The sequence below is a fragment of the Vigna unguiculata genome, unplaced genomic scaffold (assembly GCF_037176805.1).
Source record: "Vigna unguiculata cultivar grain cowpea cultivar isolate G323 ecotype 2 unplaced genomic scaffold, ASM3717680v1 ptg000360l, whole genome shotgun sequence".
In the NCBI taxonomy this organism is placed as follows: Eukaryota; Viridiplantae; Streptophyta; class Magnoliopsida; order Fabales; family Fabaceae; genus Vigna; species Vigna unguiculata.
In genome coordinates this window covers 1-6964 of record NW_028196995.1, presented here as the reverse complement: position 1 = coordinate 6964, position 6964 = coordinate 1, and the positions used below count along the sequence as shown (strand labels likewise).

Sequence of the window (6964 nt, the reverse complement as noted above, 5' to 3'; positions counted from 1 at the left end):
TTGAGCTGCCGAGATATTGAACAACGAACATTTGAGCAAGCTACCTTGCCTCACCCTGAGATGAGAGGGAAGGTCGATTTGACTCGAATCCTGGACCTGATCTTGAATCCTACACCGGTTAATGATGCGATGGGATAAGTTTTTTTTTCATTTTGCTGGCCCGCTCGTCCATGCCCAATCCCAATGGACAAACCTCTGATCCGCCCCTAGCTCTAGAATCCACCCGTCCCAGTCCCTGAAAGCCCTCCTATCCTTGGCCTAGCCCTCTTTCTCAACTCGAGTCTTCAGTTAAGCGGCTTTCATCATTGACGAAGACCTGCGCTAATAAGACAAAGAAGTGGGGAGTCTATGCCTTTTCATAAAACGAAAAGCTTTCAGTCCTTGAATGAATCAGTAACAACGAATTCGTGGAATGAGGGATCAAGAAACGGATAGGGAGGGGGATGGCCTTTCCATTATTGGTGGACCTTCCCTTGAATTGAACCGGTCACGGAGCTCTCAATTGAGTTGTTTAGGTTCTGGAATTCCATGGAGAGTTGGGGGTTTCGGTTCGAAGGTTATCAAATGTGGTGCGGGTTCATCTCTCTCGACCAGTTCAGGTTCAAGGGAAGGGTGATCGAGGGGACCCAGACTTTTTATCTCTTTCTTCTCTATTCTATGGCGGGAGGTTTCTTTCGTATCAAGAGTGTGGTGGGGAGGCCAGGGAAAGACGGATTGGATCGAGAGGCGATGCCTACTCTACTCGTTACCACTAAACGACGGACGAAGCCAAGAGCGGAAGGAGGGACTTGAACCCTCAACCTCAGCCTTGGCAAGGCTATGCTCTACCATTAAGCTATTTCCGCCAGCAACGGTAGTGGCGAAGCACTACTGAGCAATTAACGTATCACTTGATACGGACGACTTCTGTTTTTCCGCCGGACCACACTCTTAACCTCCGATCGAGCTACGAGCACGAGTAGGTAGGCGGGGGGAGGGGCGGCTGCCTTTTCAATCAATCTCCGGCCGCTCAGTGCCGCTATTGGTGCGAGTTGTGTTGTAAGGAGTCTTGGTCTCGAGTCGAGCTGGGGCGTCATTTCATTCTCGTAACGGGAGTGAGTGCACCGCAAGATCAGACAAGTTACTCCCTCGCCTCGCAGCGGTGGCATCTGTCTTTTAAGTTCAGTCATTTCCTAAGACGGCTCCTCTTATTCTACGAGAATCCAAGCAGATCCGGGAGCTGAAACATGAGTGTTTGTCTCTTTTTCAACTTCAACAGGAATGCATCAACAAAACAGCCCTTCCATATAGATCGTCGTGGCATGAACTTTGTCAAAAAATGAATTTCTAGCTAACTCCTCTTCCTATTGATCTTGATTAGTTCCAGCTTGTTGAGAGTTCTCTTTTCTTTCTAGACCGTCTCCTGAAAGACCTGCTTATCCCGCATGTGCTTTCCCCCCACTCATTCAATCACTTGCTTGTGATTGCAGCCATTCCCCGAAAAAGGGAGAGACGAGGGAATCGTCCGCTCCCGTTCATGTGACGAATCGAACATCGTTAGGTCCCGAATTCTGCGAACCACCGGACCTAGACCAAGATCTCCATTACGTCGTACGATATATCGATCCGAAGAACTTTCAGTTGTAAGTCATCCATTCTGCTCCTATCTAAAGTGATGCTAGGCTGCTTCACGCAGGTGCGCTTCGCTCGGCCACATGATGAACATGTTTTAAGCTAAATGTCGAGCGCTTAAGCGGAGCTTGTGGTCACTCGTTCCTCGCTTGTTCCAATCCTAGTAAAGTCAGATCCGATTCTACACTACATACGATATTTCCGGCCCTCACTAGCTCTTCGCTTGGTTGTACAAAGAGCATGCCCGAGGGGGCTACTACGCTCACCGCGCACTTGCATCACCACCTGAGCTTCGCTACCGCTTCGCCCAGCTCCTACGCCTACCACGAATCTTGAATCATCACGTGGCTGCTAAAGCAAGCTAAGCTTCACACGGCCCTGAGGAAGCCAAAAGACAGACCCTCTCACGGCCGAAGGCTCCGCAACACGTTGGAGAACTTTTAGATCCCGCCCTAAAACGCCCATTTTCCTAGAGTTCCGAAGTGATCCTCATTCTCACCGCAGCCTTCTTAAGCCGAAAGAAAGCCGGGCAAGAATCGCATTGGTAGTACGAAGGGGGAGCAGAATCGTATCTGGCAGTGGTTCTTCGGATCGATCACAGATTATCGGCCCCGTCGTTTGGCTTCCACTCCAGTTGACCTCTCTTGTTCTCCCCCCCCCCCTTACACAACCGGGTGGAGGACTCATGTAAACTTATTCCTTGAGGTCCCCGTTCAGGAAGGCATTTTGAACATCTAATTGGAACAGAGGCCAATCTCGATTCGCAGCAATAGAGAGCAGGAGACGAACAGACTTCATCTTGGCTACCGGGGCAAAGGCTTCCTCTTAATCTATCCCATATGTTTGAGTAAAGCCTTGACTAGCCTGACCTTTTCCTCCTTTCTCCCACAAAGCTTCCCTTCACAACCAGTCCCATATCCAATTAGTAGAATTCGAGATGGGGAGAGTCAAAATGAGACAAATGCGCATTTCCTATCTGAATCGAGAGGTATCAGATCGAAGTCACATAAGTCATGTATTATAATGAAAGTTATTTCCGGGAGAACAAAGTGGATTTATGAGCAAATTATGGCATGAGAGGACCAATGAGACAGAACACTGTTGGATGCATTCCTTCGCTAGCAGGGCTTCGGCCCATCTCAATGGAAGAGTCTTCGGTCAGTAATCTCGTACTCTCGACCGGCTCGAACCACTACGTTATCCATGTTCCGGCTCATCCTATTCATGTCACCAGAACCTGTAATAAACCATCATTTCAAACCATCCTGTTACAGGGAATCTTTGGATATCAGTTCGAGGGGAGCCCCGGGGAATTTGATCAAACAAAGTCTGTGATCGGAGGAAGGAATAGAAAGACCCCTAGTAATCTTAAACAACAAGGACAAACACAAGGTACAGAGACAGAGAGAGAGGCGCGACAGCCGCAAGGCACTTTTGCTTTGCTTTGATTTGATTGTATCGGGAGATGGGCTTGCGTATTAGTTGGGTTTGCTTCTACCGAGGCAATGTTCCGGAAATGAGGTTTATCTAAAAGAGCAACCGGCTGAGCACGAGGTCCCACATTGTCTCCATCAGCGGCTAGGAAAAAGTCTTTGACTCTTCTTCTAGTTAACCACTGCTTTAGACTATTCCTACTATTCATAGTTCTCAATCTGATCTCGTCCAAGTCTTTTTTTTATAGTATTGTCTTATTAAGTATATAAAGAAAGAAGAAAGTCAAGCTTTCGGGAAAGGAGTGAATTATTTGAATACTTCTTCCTCTTTCCCTTCTTCTCAAGCTCTTACTCTTACTGGCGCAGAGAAAGTATTACGGCCAGACGACTTAAACACAGCGCTCTTATCTCCGACCTCCTAGGACCCAAGCAAAGGATTGACTTCGCTAACCTCAGCTTAACCGAAGTCAATATTCTAACAGAACTAGAAAGGGCATACCTTGAATACAGATCAAGATTCACTCATGCACTCTGGAACTTACTTAGGAAAGCTAGCCTTAGCCCAAAAATAAAGGAAGGCAGCCGAAAGCCCTACAAAGAATATCGCTGATGAACAGGCCCATCGGGTGGGGTTGTCAGTTGAGAAGGAAGTCTTTATTGAATTGATCATAGAAAAAAAAGGATAGAAATGGAATCGGTTGTTTAAGTCGGAAGATCAGATGTTTTGAGCGGAGAATCGGGTTCTGCTAAGCAGAAAAGCCTTCTTTCTCTAATTAATGGGTCGATTCGAAATTGGAATGGAGTTTGAGGCTAGTGGAGCAAGCATGAATAAGAAAAGGAAAAAGCCAAAATGAGTGGAAAGAAATTCAAAGCTAAGCCACCACCACCGAATAGAACCGACGAGGAATATCCTGTCCTTCCCTACCTACTGTATTCAAGCGAACAAGTGTGTTAAGCGAATCACTTTCCGCCGGTGGTACGCACTACATGAAATCAATGCCCAGACCACTATGTGCGTAATCTATATATCTATCCTTATTGATTTCTTTCGCCTATGGAGTGTTAGGGTATTGCGAAGCTTCTCACTGGAATAGACTCGAGATTAAGCACAAGAGACGCTTGGGCCTATTACAGACAGGCTCGCAAGCTTAACACGATGAGAAGGTTCCCCACTTAACCCTAGTTTTCGGGTAGAGTAGTGGTCGCCATGCGCCCATCGGTTATAGCCGCTCGCTAGTTGGGGGCAGGAGACAGCCTTTCAGAGAAGAGAAAGAAGGTCTACTGGCCCGGTACGGTGTGGTTTTGTTGGATTTATCCGTCCGCGTACTTTCACTGGCCTTTTGAATCGATCCTGAAAGACTCCCCAAAAAATAGAAGGTTATCCGCTTCTCCGCTGTTTAAGCTCGAAATCTGAACTTTCACAACCACCAACAGGAAGACAAGTCAGTATGGGATCAAAAAAAGTCTTTTTCTAGTCAAGTTCCAGCTCTAGATAGGGAAGGACGACGAAAAGCACGAGTTTACTTTGAGGTAAAAAAAGCCGACGGTGCCTAATCTCCTCGGATATCATCGGCCATCGTTCTCATCGATGCGATGACCAGACATGTCACACCATCCCTCGCTGCCCTAACTCACCAATCCCTAGCATCTACCAAAGTGGTATCCTCTCACGGAGGCTAGTAAGTAGGCTTTTCTCATATTTGTCACTCTCCACCCAGTCCTCCGATGGAAGGGGTACTATCCAATTGTAAGTAGCTTGATTACTGTCTGGCCTTTATCCCTTGCTCATAAAAAACGGATATGGGAAAGGTTGGTGAAAGTGTAAACTAGTGACCTCGAAAGATAGGTGGGCCATATCCAGTCCAGAATGCATTAGACTAACTGCATTGGTACCGAAACATCTGATCAGGCCGTCTGGGGTATATGATATGACAGGTCGTTGTACTAATGATCGGTAGGTGGGACTGATACCTAACTCGGGTATCTATCCCTGTGGAGGGCCCCCATTCAATGATCAGATATGTCCATGGGATTAGGTATGAAATGGGCCATACCAACTTGTTGCTTGAACAAGTCCTAGTGGTGGGGCTCCTCATATGGTTAGCCTCCCTGACCCGTAGCGTAGATTGTGGAATGGGATTGGGAATCTATTTGAGTATGAACCGAATTTCGGAGGGGGTTCCAATTCATATCCGAGCGTTGGTGCACTTCCCATCTGTTCCCGGGCTTTGACGTAAGGCCTGTAGACCGAGCCTCATATCCTGACTTCAGAGTCCTACGGTCTTCTTCTCCCTAATTCTCTGTGAGAACGAATCTTAACCCTTGCTTGGTCTTTTTCTTCCTCCTGACTCTCACTTGGAAGCAAGAGATGAAGACGTAAGCCTTCCTTATGATCGATCACCCTTTCCCGCTGGTCCAGTCCGTTTTTCTTTCTTCACTTCCTTCCGCTTAGCCGATAGTGGGAACTCTAAGAATTTGTTGAGTAGGCATCCATGAAAGGTCTTCACTAGGGCTGCCTCTTTTCAGCTCTTCTTAGGCTCTCTCGAGTGGGTTTGCACTCTGTTATGCTCTGAGTTTATCTTATCTTGGCTTCTTTCTATGGATTCATCCTTGTTCTACGCTCATGCTCTTTCCATGAGGAAGACTTGCCCTTGATGATGGAACAACGGCTACCTCGGTCTCCTATAGCTAAACCATCCTAAAGAGCCAGCCAAAGGACCCGCATGCTCGGATCTTGTATCAGGATTAGCTTCTTTCTATAGGAATATATATCTAATAGGGAGAAGCTCTTGCGGAGATATTGCCAGAAAGGCGGGGTGGTGGGAAGGATAGACTATATATATAGTAGATCCGACTTCCTCGACTGAAAGGTGAGCTACGGGGTCCAGGTTAGTTGATCTATTAAGAAGGTGAAAGAGCTTCCCTGGGCTTACAGCTCGTGAAGTGAGTCCGCTTTCTCCTTTATAACCCTTAATGCCTTCTAACGCATTCTACAAATCTTCGACTACCCTACAGTTAACAACAAGGAGAAAGGCAAAGGCTTTGATTCCTGAACCTCCCATTGTGCCATCCTGCTCTCCAAACTACAAAGAGAAGACACTTTCATAGACATCAAGAACAGCAGAGAATATCCGCCTTAATCTTTATATAGGTTGCCCCTCTTCTTCTCTCCTAGCTATCAGAATAGGAATCGCTATTCGTGGAAGAAGGACTCTCTCTTATGGCTTTGCCTGCCGCCTTTCACCCGCTTCTCTAAGGAAAAAGTCTAATGTCATGTTGATGCCATCAGAATCTAAAGGATTGATCGAAAGGCAGTGATTTCGACCTGGAGTGAAGCTTTGGCTTTCGGCGGCTATTAGATACGGATTGACGAGTTGACCTAAACGAGTCAGAACAATTGTTGGAACGAGATTGATCACTGAAGAAATGCTAGCTCCTTCTTCAACTCCTGGCCTGGCAAACTCCGATCAATCACTTCCTTGTCCTCTTCCTACTATGGATGCCCCCTGCTCTTAGAATTCAATTGATCAAACCGTTTGATGACATAGAGACAGAGATTCCTAATATATTATTTATTGCAGCCTATAACAGCTGATTCTCCACTCTTATTGCAAAGACATTCCAACTACCCTATACTATGAGGCGAGGCTCCCCTCAAAGGCTGGAAAAAGAAAAGAAGTTAACTGTCCCGAAGAGGCAGACATATAGCTAACAGCTCCTTGCTTTGACGGGGATATCTAAACAATTTCATTGCCTTTCCTTGTTGCCCATGCGGAATCAGGCTCGCTGAGGAATAAGAAGTCTCGGTATGTCGAAAAGCGGATGCTCGTCCAATCAGTCCAAGCATAGACAGATCCTAGTGCTAGTGTCAGATCCTCCTTTTGATGGTGAATGTCGGAAATGCTGTTGAAAGATGAATC

General features: G+C 46.7%; 1 non-coding gene across 1 annotated transcript; it reads right to left on the bottom strand.

Annotated features, from left to right (window-relative positions):
• Positions 1 to 773: 773 nt before the first annotated feature.
• TRNAG-GCC (transfer RNA glycine (anticodon GCC)) lies at positions 774 to 845 on the bottom strand. The gene has a single exon. It is a non-coding gene; the product is annotated as a tRNA-Gly (tRNA).
• Between the last annotated feature and the right edge of the window lie 6119 nt (positions 846 to 6964).